The 24,595-nt window shown below is 35.9% G+C and overlaps 1 protein-coding gene across 22 annotated transcripts in view; it reads right to left on the reverse strand.

Moving 5' to 3' along the window:
• The window catches only part of ZDBF2 (zinc finger DBF-type containing 2), a 151,692-nt gene that overhangs the window by 89,026 nt on the left and 38,071 nt on the right, over positions 1 to 24,595 (reverse strand). The window lies entirely within an intron of this gene.

Here is a 24,595-nt window from a genome sequence, read left to right on the forward strand (position 1 = left end):
TCAGCTGTGATAGATTTTGCTACCAACAGAAATGCAAGGAGCCAGAACAATTCTGAGGGACTTATGAAAAAGAATATTATCCACCTCCAGAGAAAGAACTATTGGAGTAAAAGTGTAGATGGAAACATATGATTTATCACTTGTTTGTTTTGGCATATGTTTTAGAATTTTGGTTTTATGAGGTTATTTGCTTACAAAAATGAATAATATGGAAATGTTTTGTGTAATAATACATGTATAACACTATCTCATGGAGTCAAATGTGCCACAATTTACTATGAAATTTAATATGTATTATTTCTCCATCACTTTCTTAAGACTAGAAAATCAATAAAATAATAAACCAAACCCTGATGTTTCTAATGTGTAAATACCCTGAAAAATTTAATGGTTTCTTTATCTGTCCCTTGTGGGCTGCTACTGACTATGTTTTCCTTTTTTAAACCCTTCTAAGACAGAAAAACAGCAAGGGCCAGGCAATCAGGGTTTAGTGATTTGTCCATGGTCACACAGACTATGTATTTTCACTGGCTGTTCCGCATGCCTAGAAACATTTTCATTCTTCCTTCAAATGTCAGAAAGTCTCTTCTACTAGAAGTCCTCCTTGATCTTAGTGCATTTTCCCTGAGATTGTCTCTAATTGATCCTGTCTGTATCTTATACCTAGCTATTTTAATGTCATCTCCTCCATTAGGCTGTGAGTTCCCTGATAGCAGAGACATTTTTATTTATAAATATATGTATGTGTGTGCATGATTGGATGCATTTTGCCTTTCTCTGGATCTTCAATGCTTAGTGCAGAGCCTGGTACAGAGTAGATGCTTAATAAATGCTTTTTGACTTGACAGATTCCTCTGCTCAAAAACTTTCAATGACTCCCCATTGCCTACTAAATAAATTTAATACTCCTTTGCCTGGCATTCAAGACTCTAGATATTCTGTCACAATCCTATTTTTCCAGTCTTATCTCATAATATAATTCTTTTTGCCATTTGCTCGATACTCTAGAAAAATTAGACTATACCCTTTTCTCCAAACAAGTTCTTTATTTCCTCTGTTTTTTGTTCACACCACACCCACTAAACCTGATGTATTCCATCTACCACTCACTTTCACATATTGAATTCTTACATATCCCTAAAATTAAGTATTAGCTTCTCTGGGAAATCTATGATCTCTCCCTTTAGTACTAGCTTTCCTTCCTTGAATTTCACATAGATTCATATCTCACATTTTGCTTCATGACTCATGCATTCAAAATGCATTATTTTATAGAATACTAGAGGCAGAGTAGAATGACAGTGACAAATGGCTCTGAGATACACTGAGGGAATTACAAGCAGAAGAGTTCTGAAGCAATGAGATCCAGCTGGTTGCTAGGATACAGGACCAGGAGAGGGGCTCCTGCCATGGTACAACTATTTCTCATCTCAGAACATGAGCTAGATAGAATATGCACAGGAGTATGTGGTTTTTTCTTCATTATTTGTTTGCTTACCTTGCTATTCTACCTCAATTAACCACTTTGCTATTTGAATGATGATTCCTCTCCTGCTGATAGAAAAGGACTAAAGTAATATCCTCATAACTATGATTAACCAAAACACTTTGCATACCCTGAACTTCAAATTTAAAAAGAACTCCTAGAATGGAGAGAAACTGTCACTATATTTGCATGTAATGTTGCTCCTCTAGGGTTGTTTATGATTTTTAAAGACCTAGACTGGAAAACATGCCCTGGAAGTTTTAACCCTTTCCCCTCTGGATTTTCCACCATAGGGCCCTTCTGCTCTGACTGATAACTTATTCACCTAGCCTACTACTTTGGAGCCATGCTTCCTTTCACTCACCAGAGACCTCGAAAACCTCTCCAACAATCTTGCCACCTCTCCAAAACACAATCTCCTTTCTTTTACAATGTAAACTCTAGGAGGGATTTTGTGTTTTTTATCTCCAGAACTTAAAACTGTACTTGGCTTAATAAAAGTTTTTGTCATTCATTAATTCATTTCTTTTTGTTGAAATCTACCTGAATTTGTATTGCTAAAAATGTATTGAGAACATCCCCCCACAACCACCCTCAAGTTCTGGACTCTAATTTGAAAAGATTTTTTTTCTAGAAAAACCTTTAAGATCCAGGAGGTAAGTTGAAGCAAGGTACTTGTATAGAATTATCCTGAAGTTGCCTTCTGTTTTTAGTATTTTTAAAAAATTCTCACCTTCTCACTTAGAATCAGTACCAAGTATTGGTCCCAAGGCAGAAGAGCAGTAAGGGCGAGGTGGTTGGGGTTATGTGATTTGCCCAGGGTCTCACAGTTAGGAAGTATCTAAGGTCAAATTTGAATCCAGGATTTCCAATCTCTAGAACTGGTGCTCTAACTTGCCCCAATTTCATTCTATTTTGCATACTTGTGTTGGGATGAATAGTCACAGGCTACTCAGAAGAGGAACTGATGTTTAGTGGTGAGGTTAGACCATTATTGGACAGTTGATTAGGAGCTATGAGAGTGATAGAATTGCTTCTCTAATTCTTATAACTGATTCATTTAATCTGGTGGAAGTAGACGAGAAGTAAAAGAGAAGAGGGACAGATAGAATGCTGAGGCATTAAAAAGTTTCACAAGACTCCAGACTATTGTCTCACATGTCATCCCCTGAGTCTGCAGTAAAGGAGAACATTGTAGATATAACCAAGGCTGTTGTCTGACAGACCACCGTTGTGAGTCATTTCTTCCAAAGGCACAAAAGAAACTTTGATTCAGACAATGAGACAGCCCACCAAGAGGGAACAGGTAAAGAAACTGAGTTGCATTTTCCTTCAATTGCAAATAGGATGTGTATACATATTTGAGAGGAGAATACTGTACTTTTTCACCAGAAGATTAATCCACCAGACTGGCACAATAAACAATACCAAGGATGGATGCTATCCCAAATCTTTAAAAGATTAATTGTTGCACCACCGACCTTTCTGGATTTTGTTGTTTCCCCCAACTTTGGTTCACAAGATAACATGTCAGAGTAATAATGAGAGTTATACTGTAATGGACAATGAATCCTAAAGAATTCTAGTTTTATTGGAATAGAATAGCATTGGCAAAGAAGAGATCTGGAACACAAAAAAGTTTAAGAGGCAAAGCTGAAAGCAATGAGACACAGCCAGGTGCCAGAGAAAGGAATCTTTCATAAGAGGTGTTTTAACCAGGAAGTAACCCTTCCAGTTCTAGGAAATGAGCTGCCTTTGGGGTTTTTTCTCCATCTAGCTTGAAAATTCATGAGATTTTTACTCATTTTTGTATGGGAGCTAAAAATAATGCTCTTGATTTTTCCACATTATTTACCTTGCTATTTAATTGATGGTTTCCCCATGGTCTATTGGTAAAGAATGTACAAGATGGAGGCTTGAGCCACATTTACATAATTATGATTAACTCAACTGTCCCATGCTGAACCAGGGGAAGCAAAGGGTTCCAAAATCAAAGGAAACTTATGCAACAGTAGTTACTTTTGTGTACATGTTTTTTCCTCCTTTCTGAACTGTACCTGAGAGAAGGGATCATAGGATCATTGATTTAGAACTTCAGGGACCTACATTTTGGATTTCACTCAGTGCTTTGCACAGTATTCTTCACATGATTGGTTTGAATGGGGAAAATAAGGTAAAAACATTGTATAATAGTGTCAAAGTATCTAATGGTTGATACAGAAAATAAATACCTTTGGAGTTCAGGGAGAGAAAAGAAGGAGATGGAAATCATAGATAGGATTATTTATGGTAACTATTAAGTTAAAAAAAAAAAACCTCTTACTAACAAATAGGGCTGAGAAGGTCGCCACTTATCAGGTATATTGTTGAAGCGCCTCTAACGTCCCTTCCAAATTTGAAGTTCTGGGATGTTGTGAGATCATTTCTAGCTATTGTTAGAGAGAAGTAGAGAGTAGATAATTCTGGTGAAGGAATTGGCTTTAGTCGGGAGGTCAATAAACAATATAGTAAGCAAAAGGACAGAGGGAAAATAATATAAGCCATACCCAAGAGACAATGACTAACTCCCTTTTGCTAGAACAGTTCATATAGGGCACTAGTGAGAAATAAGAGTGAGAAGTCATTGTTAATATAGGGTGGAGACTCCTAAAGCACATAATTTCCTGTGATCCTGAAGCATTAAATAATTTCCAAATAATTTCTTTTATTGTATGAAATGTAGATACTTTGGAAGAAGTCCTGGATCCCAAGTCTATCATAATCTCACATTATGGGGATGGTGAATGCATTTCAAAATGATTATTGCAATTCATGTCATGCTAGATCAAAGAAATTCAGGTTTATTTAGGGACTGGATGATTTCTTATAAGATAAACCAAAACTTTTTTATTGAAATCTTTAAATGTTTCTTTTCCAAAATGTTGTTGTATATTATTTTTACATGATATTTTATAGTCTGGCTAATGTGATAAATGGAAACAATTTGAATGTTATGCAATTATATATTTAAATTCCTGACTTGAGCCAGGATCTTTGCACTTATTCCTGTATTATAAAAGGACAATTGTGACATAAATCAATGTAAAAGTTTAAACAAAGTTTGCTTTTCTTGGCCTTTCCAGAGGCCAAAATCCAATAATCTGGAGAGCTGCCTAGAAAGAGTGGGAGGTAAATGGTGGAAACAACTGGAGATTCAATGATCTGTAATGTTTAAACTCAAAACATCAGTTCTATCATTTTATTTCACTTATGTAAGTGTGAAATAAGTAGTATGTTAGTATTTTCCAGTGTTCCTTTGGCTTTAAACCAAAGATATAAAATTGAAAAATACAACCAAATCCATAAAACTATTGTAAGTTAGAATGACAAGTACTACAATTTGTCTCTGGCAAATAGAGAAGATAGAATACAGCATGATCTAATAGATGATCCCTCGAGTTAGAATCATGAAGACTTGAGTTCAAATCCTGCTTAGATTGTAATGGTTCTGGGCAAAATTCTTACCCTTATAGCTTCCATTTCCAAATCTGCAAGATGAGGATAATGAGTGTCTTCTCTATAGAGCTATTGTGAGCATTAGATAATGTATATAAAGTGATTTGTAAACTTTAAAGCACTATATATACTTCCACTATTACTTTGTGAAAATGACAAACACAAAACTCAAGAAAAGAACTACGTTTCACAACCAGCATATTGATGCTACCCTCATCTTTATCAACTCATCCTTTTCTGGTACTGCTGTATTATCTTGAGATCTGATTGACTATTCTCCTTCTTCCCTACATACACACACATATGTACATACACACACAGAGGGATGTGAGTCAATGTGACAGGGCAAGAGGCCTGGCTATTTATTAAGAAAACAAAATATTTTGTATAACTTTACATGAAATATTTATCTATTTGGCAAAGGAAAAATAAGGAATTCAAATATAAATCTAATATTTCTAACTGGATTAACAAGTGACAATTATCAGAAAGCAGAAAATTAACCCTGATTCCATCTCTACATTCAAAGGTCTCCATCTCCTCTCTATCCCTGAAGAGATCAAGCTACATTAGAGTAAAATAGCACATTTTCAGGGTGTCAGGTGCTGCTCCATCTCTGTAAGAGAATCTATGGATTGGAATTCAGGAACAAGCTTATAAATAGCCTATTTTACCTTACTAAAATGTATATACTTTGAAGTAAGATCAATCAATCAATAAACATTTATTAAGTGCCTACCACCTGCCAATCATTGTACTAAGTGCCAGTTAGCTTACAGATTTTCTTGGGTAAATATCTGTGGGTCTTAGAATCTCTTTGGAAGCCCCATTATTTTTCATTCCTTTAGTATGCCTCCTTCTAAAAGACGTATTTCTTCTAATGATGGGTCAGTTCAAGTGGCCTTTGTTTAATAAGTTTAATGAAATATGGACTTCCCATAAAGCCTACATGTATTGATGTTATGTATACCATGGACAAAAATAGCTCTTGACTCTCATAGATCTGAATTTAGTCTCAGGGGCTTCTCAATAATCATGCCAGTTGATTCTAACCAAGACCCAGATTTTTCTCTTTTAGCTGTCCAGGGTCATTTACTTTCATTCTGTAACCAATGGGAGCTACCAAGGAATTTAAAATTAGATTATTCAGGAAAATAATGATCAGAGGAGAGACTAGAATCCCAGTCACTTTCACAAAGGCATAATTGTATTTTCCACTTCCATTTCAGTGTCACTGATTCCTTTTCTCCCCCCCATACCCCAATCTAGGACTCCACAAACAGCACCAATAAAGTATATCTCGGTAGTCAGGATGCTATGTTAGATCCTATGGCAGATTCAGGTTCTGTGTCTCCACTGGACATACACCTTCTTCTTTCCACTGTTTCTATATTTTGCAGCAATCTCCACCAGTGTCTTTCTTTTCATGACTCCCATAACAAATATACCTATCTTCTGACCAAGTCTACAATCTCACCTACTTTGTAGATCTTTACCACTTGCCTCAGATACTTCTGGTCATTTGTTTCCAGACACTAACTATAGTTATCCTATCTATTCAACACAACCATTGCTGCATGGCCTCTCAGAAGTCTTCCCCTTCCCAAAATAATCCAATTGGCAAAAGGTGTTGTTGTTCTCTTTTGTACATGTATTTCTACCCTCTGCATTATGGGGAATCAAGTCCTTTTCTTATCAATGCATATGACTTCCTACTTTCTTCTTCGTCATATAACCCTCATATAAGTAGGAATGTAGAGAGAAAAGGAGAAAGAGCTAAGCTGACTACTGCTAAATCTCACACATGCTTGATACTTTTACTTTAATATATCTGTGAACTCATCAATGTAGATATTCCTTCTGTCCTAGCCTATACACAGCCTTCATATGTGAAATTCTTGTCCATGTCCTCCCACTTGCTCAAGGTCTTTAAAAATTCTCTAAGTACTGTTCTAACAGAAAAGGAATAGGTTAAATATGAAGTATTTTGAGGCATCACCTGCCTGAGAATTTATTTTGCTTGACTGGATATATTTGTTACAGGGGTTTTCTTTTTTCTACTTTTTATGGTGGGAGGGGGTAGGAGAAAGATAAAATAAATGCTTATTAATTGAAAAAGTAAATTTATTTATTTATATATTAATATGTATAATATGTTATATATATATATATATATATATATATTTAAAACTGTCCTGGATACCAGTGTGGCACTTAGACGGTCCATCTAGTATCTCTTACTCTGATGTGTGATCAGCCTATCTTCTTTTCAGATGATTCATTTCCTAGTCATTTCATATGTATAGATCATTCTTGGATATGCATTATAACCTAGGCTGCCTTTCAAGTCATTTGCAATTTTGATTTTTTAGAGAATTTTTCAGATTCATGACCATATAGAATCACTAAGAGCAATGGTATTAAAAAAAGATAAATGTTGGGGTGCCATTGGGGACATTTAAAAGTATTGTATGACTTCCCAAATGCAAGTCAGCCCATTTACTCTAGTCCCATTCTAAGGTGCAGTTGGTCTATCAGTAGACATATCTAGGCTAGGCACAGAGCTATTCTGGTAAATGTATGCCTCTCCAAAGTAGAACATGATTAATCTGGATTGTTAATGTTTTCTCTATCACTGTCTTAAGACTAGGCAATCAACAAGACAATAAATCAAGCCTAGATTTGTAGCTTTTACAGATTTCCAATGTAGAAAGGTTCACATTGAAATTTTAACAATAGGCTATCTGATAGGGTGCAACACTTCTGGATAAGCACCTTCAATGGCCAATGATCTGAGCCACAAAGATTGAGAGAAGCCCATATGAAATGTCTAACCCTCATATTTTGTAGACAGAGGACTAGATGGACTCAGAGTCAGGACATCTTGGTCCTAGTTCCCCTGTGACTATTTATTAGTCATCTAAATTTCAGCATGATATTTAACTCTTCTGGAGAAAAAAAAAGATAATTTACTTGAAAATGCATTGTGAACTATAAAATGTAAAAAACATCACCTATTATTATTCTATCTGCATTTTATAGTAAATTCTTTCACATAGTAGTTGGTCTCCCCTTTTTACTCCTAACTCCCATCCAATCACCTCTCATACTTCCCATCATTTTTTCTTTCAACTTCCAAGTTATTTTAAAAAAAAAACCTTCATTGTAGTGTATCTGTTTGCTCATATGAAAATCATCTGATTTCCTTTTTCCGTTCTGCAATAAAGAACACTTCCTATGTAGCCTAAAAATAGTGCTGACCTATTTTTTTTCATATCATGATGCATGATGGTGTCATGGAAAGGTGACTAGCCTAGGAGTTAGGAAGCTGAGCAGTAGTAGGAGATATAACTGGAAAGAAAAGACAGCATAAGATTGTGGAGAGCAATGAATGTAAAGTTAAGAAATTTAGACCTTATTTGATAGGTAGGAGGAAACCACTGAAGGGTCTTGAGCACTGAAGTAAAGAACTTAGATCTTTGTATAAGGAAAATTAATCTGGCAATGTTGGGAGAGAGAAACTAAAAGCAGGGAGAGCTACCATATTCCTCTCTTACACTAGTTAGAAAACAGATGCTAATAAAGTCATGTACTATGGTGGCACTGCCAAGAGTGATAGAAAGAAGGGGGCAAATTTGAAAGAAAGAGATTAGGGAAAAGATCATTAGAGCATATATTGAAAGATGGCAGAGAAATTCAATAAAATGTTATTTTGTCTAGGGGTAGCTAGGTTGCCTAGTGGATAGAAAGCCAGACCTAGAAATAGGAAGTCCTAGGTTCAAATGTGGTTTCAGACACTTTCTAGCTGAGTAATCCTGGGCAAGTCACTTAACTTCCTATTACCTTGACCTTATGGTACTTCTACCTTGGATACTCAGTATCAATTCTGAGACAGAAGGGAAGAATTATTTTTTTTATGTCATTTAGTTTAAAACCTTCATTTAGAGAGGAGGAAACTGAGGCCCAGACCCATTAAGGAACTTGTGCAAGCTCATACAGGTAGTGTAAAAATGGACTGGAATCCAGGACTTCAATCCCCACAAGCCTTTGCTCCACTTCCCCAGAATGCTTTGTAATCTCACCTGGGCCAAGATTGAGAAGGTATTTAACCTGATTGCAAAAGCTTTTGCAGGTCTCTTTTGGACTTCTGTTTTGGGGCAGACGTGGCTCTTTCCATAATGTAGGGGAGGTCTTGTCTAGGCCTCCCTGGCCTAGGCACGTTTTCCTTATCCTGTATTTTCTTTTAATCCTTAACTTTTAATAAACCTCTAAAAATATAATACTCCTTGTAGAGAGAAACTAATTTCTACCTGACTCAGTCTCCCCTAAATTTTAACTGTTACAGTAGTATATATCAGAGCTAGGTTTCAGATTCAGATCCTTTAACTTCAGATCCAATCTTTTATCAGGAGACAGGAGAGGAGCTAATGATGACTCCAAGACTTCAGGCATGTATAAGTGGGTTAATCACTCAGGGTATAATCTATAAAAGTAGGAAATTGAACTAGATAATGTCTAGAATCCCTTCCAGCAATCTATTTCAGTGCTGTCATTCTGAAATAGAGTTCTCTATGACTCAAGGGATGAAAGTGCAAAATGACGAAGTGGGCTATAAGAATAAGTTGGTTCTCATTGTATAAGAGAAATGTATTATTTGGGGTACCCTTATCTGATGCATAGGCCCCCCCAAATAGATAGCACAGATTCAAAGTACTCTGTGAGGCTACATCCATTCAAAATCATAGCTTATAAAATACTACTGAGACATTAACTTTTTTCTTTAGTCAATCAGAGGATACAATTAATTTTTAAACTTCTTGGTAAGAAAGTCCCAGCATACTACCAAAAAACTTTTTTATAGAATTAGAAAAATTATAACAAAGTTCATCTGGAAGAACAAAAGATCAAGAATATCAAGGGAAATAATGAAAAAAAGTGAAGGATGGGGGCCTAGCAGTACCAGATCTTAAACAGTGGTCATCAAAACAATATGGTACTGACTAAGAGACAGAATGGTGGATCAATGGAATAGACTAGGGGTAAATGACCTCAGAAAACTAATGTTCAATACAGCCAAAGACCCCAGCTTTGGGGGCAAGAACTCACTATTTGACAAAAACTTCTGGGAAAATTAGAAAACAGCATGGGAGAGTTTAAGTTTAGATCAACATCTTATACCATATACCAAGATAAATTCAAGATGGGTAAAAGACTTAAATATAAAGAGTGAAATCATAAATAAATTAGATGAACATAGATTAGTATACCTGTCAGATCTGTGGAAAGGAAGGAATTTGAGATAGAGAACGTAAAATGAATGACTGATGATATCAAATTAAAAAGGTTTTATACAAACAAAACCAATGGGACCAAAATTAGAAGGAAAGCAACAAACTGGGAGAACATCTTTATAACAAAACTCTCTGACAAAAGTTTAATTTCCTAAATATATAAGGAACTAAGTCAAATTTACAAAAAATCAAGCCATTCCCCAATCAGCAAATGGGCAAGGGACATGAATAGACAGTTTTCATAGGATGAAATAAAAACTATCAATAAACACATTTTAAAAAAGTGTTCTAAATCCCTCCTGATTAGAGTAATCCCAATTAAAACAACTCTGAGGTATGTAATAGATGATATTTTGAGGGTGTATATTTGATGGATACTAGATAACTAATGGATCAGGTAGTTATCTTCTTTTTACCTAACCTCCTCCCTTTTTCTCCCTCTTCAGAAGGCTTTCAGACTCCCCTATCCCCTTTTTCAGTCTCCTTCAAGCCACTCAGGGTAAGCTGTGAGGTTTCATTGAAATAGTTATTAATCTTCCTTGTTAAACAAGGGGTTTATTTGGGGAAGACAGGATAAGGGTGGAGGATAAGGTAAGAGGGGTAGGATATCCCTATTCTCTATAGTGAGTGTTGGATTGGAGAATATTGAGAGAAATGGCAATTCAGTCACTAGCATGAAACAGAACCAGTCAGAGAGATATATGAGAACTACTGTCTTTTTCCTCTTCTTCTTTCAAATCAGCCAGGTCACCTCCAACTTGATGATCTCAAGTCCCAGAAATAAACAACCAGGTTCCTCCTTCAGGTCAGCCAGAAAGCCAAAAACCTTCAGCTTCAGTCAAGCAGTTGACTCTTGCCTCCAACTGTTTCCCAGTCACATTCCAAATGGAATCTTCATTTGACTGACAGATGACCCATCTCCAGCTTCTGTCCTTTGCATGCATTTTCTTATAATTTCTCTCTTCAACACAGGTACCACCTCACACCTAGCAGACTGGCTAATATGGCAGCAAAGGAAAGTGATAAATATTGGAGGAGATGTGGCAAAATTGAGACTCTAATATACTGCTGGTAGAGTTGTGAATTGGTCCAAACATTCTGGGGGGCAATTTGGAACTATGCCCAAAGGGTGCTAAAAGACCATCTGCCCTTTGACCCAGTCATACCACTGCTGGGTTTGAACCCCAAAGAGATAATAAGGAAAAAGACTTGCACAAGAATATTTATAGTCGCACTCTTTGTGATGGCAAAAAAATTGGAAAACGAGGGGATGCCCTTCAATTGGGGAATTGCTGAACAAATTGTGGTATATGTTGGTGATGGAATATTATTGTGCTGAAAGGAATAAAGAAATGGAGGAATTCCACATGAACTGGAAAGACCTCCAAGAATTGATGCAGAGCAAAAGGAGCAGAACCAGAAGAACATTGTAGACAGAGTCTGATACACTTTGGTACAATCTAATGTAATCAACTTTTCTACCAGTATCAGTGCAATGACCCAGGACAATTCAGATGAGAAAGAACGCTATCCACATCCAGAGAAAGAATTGTGCGAGCAGAAATATAGAAGAAAAACATATGCTCTCGATCACATAGTGAGAAAGGGATCTGATTAGGGTTTTGATCACTCTACTGCAAATATGAATAACATAGAAATAGATTTTCAACAATGATACATGTATAATCCAGTGGAACTGCTTGTTGGCTTTGGGAGACGGGAGCAGAGAGTGGGGGGAGGGGGAATTATGAATCATGTAACCATGGAAAAATATTCTAAATAAAAATTTAAAAATTAAAAAAAGAAAGTCCCAGCATAATATTTTCTCTATAAACCTGCTTACACTCTCCCAGAAATATATAGTGGGGAGAGTAGTATGCATATGGATCACAAATATTAATTTGGAAAACCATGAAGATATTAATAGAGAAACAATTTGTGACATCATAGGACCACAGAACTGATGATTATCTCTGAATGCCATTGTGATGCTCTGGGTCCACTAGGAATGTTTCCACTTCATATTTCCTCAGCTAGTAATAGGCTTGGAGTCCTTATGAGCCATGTTTCACATCTCTAGAGTCTCTTGGTGGCTACTGGGCATGATGTCTCTTCTGGGCATAACTCCCTACTTCTGGATTTCATCTCTTTGATGCTACCCTTTTAGCTCCAATCTACTAGGAAAGACTAGACAGAATTTCTTTTTGATAAGGGTAAACCCCAAACTCTTTAGTCATTGCTACTATACATAGCTAGCAAAAGCCATATAGTCTACTCACACCTAAAAGGCTAAGATAGTCTTTTCTTGTTGATGCTTTTTGCAAGGCAGAGATCATAGCCCTTTGTTCTGGACAACTATGTCACTTAGGGTTAGACATTCTTCTGCTTCTCTCTAGCTAAGAATGCAGATGATTCTGAGTCAGAACAAAAGGAACTAAGGAAGCATAGTCACTCTTTTCTACATTCTCTACTTCTTCCCTTTATTATGTAGATCTATTCCCAGAAAAACTTAGTTGCTTTGTTGCCATATTTTGACCCCCTCAAAAAAACAAAAAAACAAATTGTCTTCTTATTAAAATACCATGATAGTATTTTAAAATATTTTAGTAATTTAATTTATATTGTTATAATATAAAATTAAATTAATAATTTAATTTAATCAAATAAGAAGTTAATTTAAAATACTCAGGATTTTTAGAGGAATAAAAGAGGCTAGGTTGAGCCAAAACATACAAACTCAAATCCATTTACAAAAATATGTAGGTTGGACACAAGATGTCATCTCTCCATAGTTATTCAGATTTGAACAGATATGTGCCATCATGATCATTATCCTTTGTTCAAACAGGTAACCTATTTATGTAGACAACAGAGTGGAGAACCAATAATATACCATATTTCTAAATGAATGAACAGCTGAGGAAATTGTGAGAAAAGGGCCTTAATAGGGGACTGACAGATTTGAGAATGTTGGATAACAGGCAAATCAAACATATACAGGACCCAAAGAACTGGAAAAACCAAAAAACAAGAAGAAAGAACACTTACAGATCCCTGCTTGAGAAATTAAAGGTCTCAGCTTGTGATATGATAACTATGTTATAAATTTAGAAAAGGAATATAAGATTCAAGGAGTCACAACCTAGTACAAGAGACTTGGAGTCAGAAACCCTTGGAGTCTTGCCTCTGACCCTTATTAATTGGGTGATAATGAGAAAGGAAACTAAGGCAGTTTTTCTGATCAAATCTGATCTCCCTTATGGGATCCTGGGAGAATCACTTAACCTCTGATTGCCTGATAAAAGGATCTACTGGAGAAGAAAATGGCAAGCCACTCTAGTATCCTTTAAAAAACAAATGGGAAAAAACTCTTACCCTCTGACTTGATACTAGATATTGGTTCCAAGGCAGAAGAACTCTAAGGGCTAGACAATGAGAGTTAAGTGACTTGCTCAGGGTCACACAGCTAGGAAGTATTTGGGGTTGCATTTGAATCCAGGACCTCCCATCTCCAGGCTTCACTCTGTCCACTGAGCCATCTAGATGCCCCCACTCCAGTATCTTTGACAAGAAAACCCCATGGTGGCTGTGGTCCATGCAGTCAGGAAGAGTTGGATATGACTGAACAACTGAACCACAACTAAGTTAGTTTTGTTCAAATTTTTTTTTTTTGCTCATGGCACAATAATCTTGCCATAAGGAAATGCAGCAAACTGAATGTTTCTACTGGAAACATTACAGGAGACTTGGAAGATTTAAGCCTGCACATCTTCCCTTCAGCATAAGCAGTCATTTTTGCTAGATTTTTTGCAAGTTCAAAGTATATTACATTTTTAGTTTAGTGTGTAAGTATAATAGACAAAATTTGTTTATTTTGCAAATAATATGCTTACCATATTACATAATATGGATAAGTACAATTTATATTAAACAAGTTTATAAATTTTCTTTTCTCTGAATGCTTCTTGAGAACCATTTTCAAGACGGTATTTTTTAAATTGCAAGTATTTATTTTCTCTATCTTCTTTTCTTGAAAAAGAAAGTAAAAACAAAATATTTGTGTTCTCTTATCTCTAATGCCTAGTCTGACATAGTGGGGACTTAGTAAATGTTTGTTGATTGACATCACAACTTAATCAATAAACATTTATTAAGAACTTGTGCTAAGTGCTGGACAAGTCAAAGACAACACCAAATTTTTGAATAGGAGAAATTAGTTAATGGTGGTACTATTGATAAAACAGTGAAATCAGAAGAAGGATGAGGTATCATTGAAACTATGATAAGCTTGAATTTGAAGTGCTGGTGAGCTATCACCCAAGTACCTGCATTGTCAGTCAACAAGCAGTTATTAAGTACTTTCTATAGGCCAGGAACTGTGAGACATGCTGAGTATTTAAAAATTAAACAGTCCAAAGCTTCAAGGAGCTCAAGTTCTACTGTGGGAAACAATATTCAAGTAATTGTATACATATAAGATATACAGAAGGTAAATGAAAAGCAATCTCAGAAGAAAGGCACTAGGAGTCCCAGGGGACTAAGAAAGATCTCTTGCAAATGGTAGAATTTGAGATGTGGCTTGAGATACTGATATGACATTCCAATGAGATGTTGACAATAGAGATGTTGATTTCAGAATCATCTTTGTAGAAAGGATAATTCAAACTCTAGAAGCCAAATGAGTTTGCCAGGGGAGAGAATGTAGGAAAAGAGAGGCAAGGACAGAAGGTGTAACTTAAGAGGGAAGAAGAGAAATCAGGAGAAAATAGAATCTCTGAAACCAAGGGAACTGCTCAGTGGCCCTTTTAAAAACAAGTTAATCTACAAATCAAGCAGAGAATCCCAGATGGCAGTTAGTCATCTCCAATTTCTTCCCTTTGTTTATATTATCAGTTTTCACTTACTAGCACACATAAGCCCATAAAAATTAAGTGCAGGTTATAGTTAACTTTCAGGAATTTACCTGTGGCATACATCAAAGCACACCTATACTTCTATTTTCGGCTGTCTATTTAATAAGCATGACCCATGATGACCTTCTTAAAGAACATAAAATTTTAGACATATGTTCCATTTTCAAATATTGTAGGAAAAGCACAAGTGCAAGCATTCATTCCCTCCAGGTTTAGGAAAGGAACATATCTTGAATGGAGTCTTTGAATGCAGGAAATGCTTTCATTTTATTTTTCCATCAAGTCCTATTAAAATTTTTTATTTAACAAGTAAAATTTTTAAAGCTTTTTAGAAACTAAAATAGGACACAACTTCATTATTCTTTATATCATACTTGGCTTTCTGACTGTTCTTCATCCTTTCTCCCTAAAAAAGGAAAAAGAAAAAAAAAGACCTCTTCTACTAAATCCAACACATTTTTGTTATAATGTAGATTTATGAGATCATGTCCCCAGCTTTCTGCCAGGTCTAATTTGTAAAAGGAAACTTGACTAGAATCAAGTTACAAGATGATGGGTTTTCTCCCTGGATGCTTCCAAACAGCTGTTTTTCAACTTGAGGTTTGGCAAAATTGTACCATGTTACTACATCCTGCCTTTTGATTAGTTAGAATGAGGATCTCCATCCAGTCTCAGATGAATTTTTAAAAATGTTAAAATGTCAACAGCTGAGGCAAACTTAAACAATTTTGGCGCCATCCATGATCTTGACTTTATTGTAATACAGCTGTGTTACAGTCAATAGATTAAGGGTTCACTTTCGTTAGGATGTTTTAATTTATTGTTGTCATCGTTATTTTTTAAACAATGCTTATACGCTTTTCTTAGATCCAGAAGGTGCCATTAATTCATAGTATTTGATAGAAAGCATGCCTGAAAAACATGTCTGCATCAGCAGATGCAGTTACTAAATCAAACCAGATGTAACTTTTCAAAAATTCTGAGCCATACCCATCTCCCATAGGCAAGAATTTCAGCTTTCTAATTGTAGATTCTGCTCTCTTTTTTTTTTGTCCATTATTACCATAGGTTGATGACCAGAGTTCCCAAGCTGAAAATATAGTTGAAAGAAAGAATGACAGAGAAGCCTCCTGCTGCTGTTGTTGGAATGGTGGTTATTATTTTCCTTTTCCCCCCCATCTTCTAATCCTTCACAATCAGGAAATTAGTTCTACTTGTGACCATTCCTTCCCCTCTTTAGCTTTTCCCTAACTTTCCCTCTACCATCCCTACTTATTTCCCTGTTTAGATTGATGTAATGTCAACTCAAGCTCAGTGTGTATGTATTTGTGTTTCTGGGTATGTTCATCTCCTATGTGTTACTCAGTGAGCTCAGTGTCTGGTTGATAGTCTTTTTATCACACCCAACTCTTACTTTTTTACTTGGGGGTCTTCAACATGCATATTAATTCTTCCACAAACACTTCAACTTCTTAGTTCCTCCATTTACTTGGTTGAAAATTTCTCTCTTTTGCCTTTTGGCATATTGTATTTAAAAGTTTTTTCTCACTTATACTAGAAATTACCAGTCCTTATGTGATCCTGACTGCAATTCCTGGATACTTGAACTACTTTTTTACAGAATGCTTTTGGGTTTTTTCTCTTTGACATGAGAGCCTAAATTTTGACTATAACATGCCTTAGAGGGTGATAGATGAATGCTTATTTATCTTTACCTTCTAGTTCTTTATATCTGGATTCTTTCCACCTAGAATTAGCATCGAGGCTTTTAAAATTCTAATCATAATTTTCAGGGAGTCCAGTGACTTAAAAAAAAAAAAGACCCTTATCTTCCATCTTAGAATCAATACTTGTATTGGTTCCAATGCAGATAAGTGATAAGAGCCAGGCCTGGGGGTTAAATGACTTGTTCAGAGTCACACAGCTAGGAAGTATCTGAGGCCCTATTTGAACCCAGGATCTCCCAACTCAGGCCTGTCTCTTAATCCACTGAGCCACCTTGAGGCCCCTGGGGTCCAATAATAATTGATTTTTTTCTCTCTTCCTTAAGATATTGGCCTGGTCAGTTGTTCTTGATACTTAGTTTCTTATATTTTCTTCTATTTTTTCAATTTGAGGATTTTGTCCTACTATTTCCTACTATCTCATCAAGTCATTAATTTCTGTTTGGTTTCATCTAGTTTTCAAGTAAGCTAATATTCTAATAGAGAAACCACATGCAAATAACTATGTATATACTAGATAGGGAGAGAGAGAGTAAATTTGATATAATCTCAGGGACAGTCATTATACTGACCTCAGTTCTTACAGCTTTCAAAAATTTTTGTATTTAAAATCTTGTTATTGTATTAACTGACCTCATCCACTTCATTCTTCATTAGGTTATGTAAAAAATAGCCTCGAATACAGGACTACAATCCCCACAAGCCTTTGCTCCACTTCCCCAAAATGCTTTGTAATCTCAGGGAAATTCTCAGGTGGGCCGAGATCGAAAAGGGATTTAAGCTGGTGGCAAAGGTTTTTGGGTCTCTTCTCTCTCTTTTGGACTTCCGTTTTGGGGCAGAGGCTCTTTCCATAATGTAGGTGAGGTTTTGTCTAGGCCTCTGGCCTAGGCACCTGTTTTTTCTTACTTGTATATTCTTAAATCCTTAATCCTTAATAAACCTCTATAAAATATAATACTCCTTGCAGAGAGAAACTAATTTCTACCTCAGTCTCCCCATATTCCTAAAATTTTAATCTTTACAGTTATAAAAGTTCTAAAAATTATTCTTTTTTTATAATATTCATTTTCTAATATGAATTGTCCTTCTGATTCTGCCCACTTCACTCAGCATTGATTCATACAAGTCTTTCCAAGTCTATTTGAAATGATTTATTCCCTCATTTCTTACCACACAATGGTATTCTATCATTTTCATATACAACAATTTGTTCAGCCATTCCATTCTCAAATAATGGGCATGCATCACATTAATTTGGAATTCCACTAGTATTGTCCTGGCAGCGAGGGATCCATTGGAGAAATGTTGAATGTCTTAAGTTGTTTTAGAGAAGAAAGGGAAAAGTATTATTAGACATCTGCCATTAGATCCACTGGAAAAGGAAATGACAAACCATTCCAATATTCTAACCAAAAACAAAAAACAAAAACAAGGATAGCTATAGTCCCTGGGTCTGAAAGAGTACTACTACATGACTGAATGACTGAACAAATGGACAACAACAAATATACCAGAGGCTGTATTAAGCACTTTGCAAATATCTCATTTGATATAACAACCCTAAGAGATAAGTGTTATCATTATCCCTATTTTACAGTTAAGGAAACTGAGGTAAATAGAGGTTAAACAACTTTCTCAGGGTCACCCAATGAGTAAGTATCTGATGGGAAATTTGAATTTGGGTCTTCCTGACTCCAACCATCTAACCTCTATGCCACCTAACTGCTTAATTTATACAGAGATCCTATGTAGAAAAGAAATACCTTGAAATTTTGTCCTAACCTTAATTTGCCTTCACTGTGTATTGCAGCAATTCCTGGAGAAAATTTCAAGTGCCTTGTGTCATTTCAGAGGACTTTAGCATCATCAACTGAGGGAAGTAACACTGAGATTTTTGTCTTGACTTCTAGCTGGATTTGTTATAAAAGTTGAGTGACCTATGCTGTTATAATAACCCAAATGAATTTTATACTAGTAAACCTTGTCCATGAGGTAGACCCAGAACAGAAGGGGGTCCCATAGTACATGAGTAAGACAGTTAAATGCCCCAATGTCTCCTGGTATCTAGTTTTGGTTTGTTGTAGCACCTGGTACCTGACCATATGGTGCTACACAAACAAGTCAAATATGTTTGGTTTCGCACATTAGGGTGAGAGGATAACTTCCAGTAAACCCCAAGTCCTAAATCCTTGTGGGAATTTCTCCAAATGTTCTGAAAAATTTTGTAGGCACCAAGTTTCCCTCAGAATGAATGAGTGGAGTTTTTATGAAGCCTTTACCATGCGCAAAGTATTGTGCTAGGAACTAGAGGTAAAAATAGAAAAGTGAGATGGTTCCTCATCTCACAGTTTATCAGGGGAGACAGCTACCAGCCAAATGGAAAAGTCCCATGGTTCTAAAGGGGTAGCAACAAAACAGATTATATAAAGCTTCTTCTTTCATGGCATTTCCACTGATGAAACATATCAGTTTCTGATAGTGAACCAATGTGCCAAGGATTTCAATGGCAAAAGTTTCTTTTCTGGGTCTTTAGTTGCTATGGCTATAGCACCTGCAGGAGCTACATTGAGCTTCACTGGTATGATAGCTGAGGGCATTTAGCCTAAAACATTGCTATTCCCAAGGTTCTTGGGTTGTGGGGAGGATAAATGGTGGTCAAGGTGGTGGAGGTGGTGGTTGTTTCACATGCCTGGCACATGCTGCCTCCTCTCTTTTTCTGTCTCTGTCTCTTTCTGTCCATATCCGTGTCTCCATCCCTCTTTCTGCCTTGCAGAGAGCCAAGAATCTTGACTTTCTTCTTTTTTTTAAGTTGTCTTTGGATTGGGGAAGACCATTTTAAGCACCAAGATAGTATCTTTTTAAGTACTAAGCAAACAATAATGTCTAATAAGATTTTGTAAGATATTTTTTGTTGAATTTGTAAAATTCTGTATTTGGAGACAATTGTGAGTTCATATATATGGGAATATAGAAGATTTGCATCATATTGATGATTTTTGAAACTCTTTCCTGACTGTATATGAAAAGACAATGCTTATGTCTTCTTGGAATGCCAGGGGGCTGCTGTAGATCAGAGAAATTGGCACTGTTTCTAAATGCACACCAGCCTATTTGCTGTGGATAATGAATTTTTCAGTGACAGGAAGAGCATAATGGGGAGACTGGCCACTGAGGGTCCTTTCGTTAGAGTATATGCATTATGCTTTGTGTCAGTATCCATGGAAAGGCTTGATGAACCCCCTTCTGGACACTGATAATGGAGGGGTTCAGAGCATGAACAGATATCCCCTAACTGTTTCCTGTTAGCCTACTGAATGGTGACAAAAACTCTTAACTGGCTGCTATTTGGAAACACCAAAAGAAAGCTTCTTTTTTCCCTGGTGGCAAGAGAAGGAAGAACTTCTTCACACATATCCCAATAGAGGAGGGACCATTCTCACCTAGCTCCATGTGACCATAAAAGCATGACATTAATGTTGCTCCTGCCCCTACTCTGCCTATTCTTTCCTAATCTTAATTAAATGAGTATTAGAAATAGATGGACCAGTTTCTAATCTTAGAAGTTGTCAAATATTTTAAATTTAATTCAATTCAACAATCATTTATTAAGTGCCTCTATGTGCATTGGCCCTCTGGATTCAAAGACCAAAAAAATAAAATCCTTAACCTCATTAAGCTTACCTACAACTGGGGGAAGATAATATGTTCATATAAATATAAACAATATGCAAAGTAACTTCAAGAGGGAGAGAATTCTAATAACTGGGGGAATCAGGAAAGTTCTTACTGTAGGAAGGTACCATGTCTGTGCTTTCAATGCAGCTAGGGATTTTATGAGGCAGAGGAAATAAAGTTCTGCATCCTGGATATGAGACCTCTTGAGTAAAGGTGCATAGGTGGGAGAAAAATCAGACTGATGGAGGAAGCAATCAGACTAGTTTGCATGAAGGGCATTAATAAACAAATATAAATAAATAAGTAACTAATTAATAAACAAAGTTAGAAAGGAAATTGGGAGTCATGCTATGGAGGGATTTAGAAGTCAGGGTGAAGATTTTTTAATTTTATCCTAGAGGCAATAGAGAAACAATTAAAATTTTGTCTGTCTTATCAATAAACCTGGTAATCCAGAGTGCATATGGAAGTGCTTCTATTTTTCTGATTTCTAAAAGGAAGTTGATTAATTTTCCTTTAGAATAACTTGTTATTTCAAGTCTTCATGGGTCTTGGCAAAGAGTTAAAGATAAGTTGAAAACAAAAAAAGAATAAAAGAGAGAATGTTTGAAATACAGAATTCCTAAAATGTGGTAAAGAAAATATAACTAGTCCTAATTAAGAAGAAAAGGGCTTGCTAGTTGTGTGTGGAGAGATGGGGAAAAAAAGAGGTCTGCAGCAAAGGCTGGAAAAGCAAAGACTCCAGAACTGTCAGTCAAGATGAACATTCTGTTTAGAATGGGGACCAGGAAGGACCTTTGAAAAAAGGAGGAGGCAAACTGAAAAACTGAGTCTCTTTGCCTTGAGACAGAAAGGAGGAAGGACAGAAGAAGTCCTGCTCTCTGGTTTCTCTCTGCTGCACTACATTGACTGAATTTTCAAGATCTGTTGACCATTTCCCCAAATCTGAACTATATTTCCACCACCCTCCAACTTGGGAATTGTTTAGTATTAGGGAAACCCCAAATCCTCTTTCCCTTCGTCTTCTTATCTTTCCCTTTTCTCCCAAATAAACCCCTTACTTAAACTTAGAAAAGAGAGAGTACACTATATGATAAACCAAATACTTACTCTGAGTTGATTTCAGTGAGACCTACAGAAGAATCAACTGAAAGAAGGGAGGAAGGGAAGAGGGAGGTAAACAAGGAGGGTGAAGGAAGAAAGGAGAGAGGAAGGGAGATTGGCAGATCTGATCTTGAATTATCATTTCTCAATTAAATAATCCCTTAATACATAGTTCAACAACCCTTATTAGTCAGTTTAAAACTCTTGTCCAGAGTGAAATCTATCTGTCCAGTCAAAAGATAGGCAATTACCTTCTATAAATACAAACATTATTCCTTTTTCCTCCCTCTCAGGCTTCCTTACTAAAATGGCAATTTTTTATCTTAAAATAAAATTTTGAGCCTTAATAAGGAATTGTTCTGTACTATATATGATATTCTCAATAAATTTACACAAAGGCATCTCACTAGTGAAGCTTATGTAACCCTTTTCAAAATAAAAATTTTTAATACACAAAATATTAAATTTTATTTTATTTTTTCCAATTACATGTAAAAACAGTTTCCACCATTTTCTAAAGAATATTGTCTTGAATTCTCTCCCTCCCTTCTCCCTCTAACTCCCTACCTACCCCTTAATGTGGTAAGTAGTCTCATATAGATTTTACATATGTAATCATGTAAAATATTTTTCCATATTAATCCTTTTGTGGAAGGAAATTCAAATAGAAAAAAAATTAAGAAAGTGAAAAAAGTTTGCTTTGGTCTGGATTCAGACTCAGTTCTTTTTCTTTGGAAGTAGATGGCATTTTTTATCATGAGTCTTTTGGAAAGTTTTGGATCATTGTATTACTGAGAATTGTTGTTATTCACAATTGTTCATTGTAAAGTATTCCTGACACTATGTACATGTTCTCCTGATTCTGCTTTTTTCACTCTGCTTCACTTTGTGTGAGTCTTTCCAGGTTTTTCTGAGCTCCTCTTACTTGTCATTTCTTAGAGCACAATAGTATTCTATTACAATTATCTACTACAACTTACTCAACTGATGAGTATCCCCTCACTTTCTAAATCTTTTTTCCTCTAAAAAGAACTACTTTAAATATTTTTGCACATATAAGTCCTCCCCCTCCTTTATTTGGGGTACTAACCTAGTAATGGTGAACACACAAAATAAAAGGCATAACATTACATAGGAAACCTTTTACATTGAAATACAGATATCAAATTTTTTAAAAAATCAAGGACTCAAAGACAAGAACTCCTGTGATCTAACACTAAATCTTTTCCCAGGTTCTAAATAAGTAATCTGGCATATATTTAGGCTATAGAAATTAACAATTTGATCTTCTAATTACAACCAAGTTATTACAACAGTTTCCTTAAGGGATATACAAACTATACGGAGCAGAACTATATAGTCTACTTTCTAATGTGCTTCAGCACATAAATCCTCTCCTCCAGGATCCACGCTTTGTCAAATCTACTTCTCTCCTCAACAGTTCTTTTTACATTGAAGAAGGAATTAGTCTGCTAGAATGAAAAACTTCCAAAGAGAACTGTCCTAAAAATGAATGGAACACCCTGGGAGATAGTAGGATCTTCTTCTTTGGAGCTCTTTAAGGAATATAGCTGTCAGAACCATAATTGTCTATATACGTTGATCATAAGTCACTAATAAGTCTAGTGAACAATTTATTAACCAACACTTTATGAGTGGTCCTGACTGCCCATTTTATGTAAATCATATAGGCCAAATGACAAACAGCTCAGCTATCTTCTTTTAATGGAATCAAGAGACCTTCTAGTTATAAGAAACAAAATTTGATGACCAGTTACCAAAATTCTCTGATTACTACAGTTCTTATTGGGGGGAAAAAAGGTTTTCTATTAAGTTCAATAGAACCATTATTATCTTCTGCTTCTTTCTTTTCTGATCCCACAGGGTTCTCTGATAGGTGCCCTATGACCCCTGTTCACCATTTTAGCATCTCAAATGTTACAATGAAGAAGTTGGAGAAGAGATTCTAATTCAGATGTAGATAGGACTAAAAGGTCTGTGAAATCTCTCCCAACTGACTTTCAGTGATTCTGTGATCCAGTAGATAGATGATAGATAGACAGAGGGATAGATAGATAGATAGATAGGTAGATAGGTAGATAGGTAGATAGGTAGATAGATAGATAGATAGATGATAGATAATAGATAGATAGACAGATAGATAGATAGATAGATAGATAGATAGATAGATAGATAGATAGATAGATAGATAGAAAGAACTGTGAATTGGTAAAAAACAGTTTGACTAGTACGGACCCCATCATATATGCTAAGTCCCAATTGACTAACTACCCGGCTTCCCGACGTCTCATCCCCTACCCACTAGATTGCAGTGGTACAGTTAAGTTATTCCTTAATCTTTATTAGTCCACTCAGAAAATATCCTGATGTCAGTGGTCTAACCAGAGGTGTCAAACTCACAGCCTATGGTTCTCAAAGAGCCTTCAAAACTCCCTCGGATATATAGCCTGAGTTAAACTAATATATAACTAGGAAATATTTAACAAAATAAAATTTAAAATATAATACAACATAAATAATATTAATTTGTGGTTTTCTTTCCCAATATGTGACCTGTAGGCATTTGTTTCTATTTGAATTTGATACTACTGGACTACCCTACTGCCTTGCTCCACGGATGACCAAGCAGTCTCCTATTAGTCCCACATCAGCTCTTTGTCTAAACTCTGGAGGCTTGGAATGATGTGCAGAACTTCGTATATATCCAAACCACTAATCAATTCATGGATCATGGCAGAGAGGTGGGAAAGGAAGGGATAGGCACCTCACCACCATCACCGTGGAGCAGAGTTACTCTTTGGGAATAATTGTCTTCCCTTTTGCCCTGCAGAGGAAAAATTTTATGGGACTAATTACTATATAATTGCTTTTTGAACTTTGAAACAG

Source organism: Monodelphis domestica, chromosome 8, assembly GCF_027887165.1.
Source record: "Monodelphis domestica isolate mMonDom1 chromosome 8, mMonDom1.pri, whole genome shotgun sequence".
NCBI lineage: Eukaryota > Metazoa > Chordata > Mammalia > Didelphimorphia > Didelphidae > Monodelphis > Monodelphis domestica.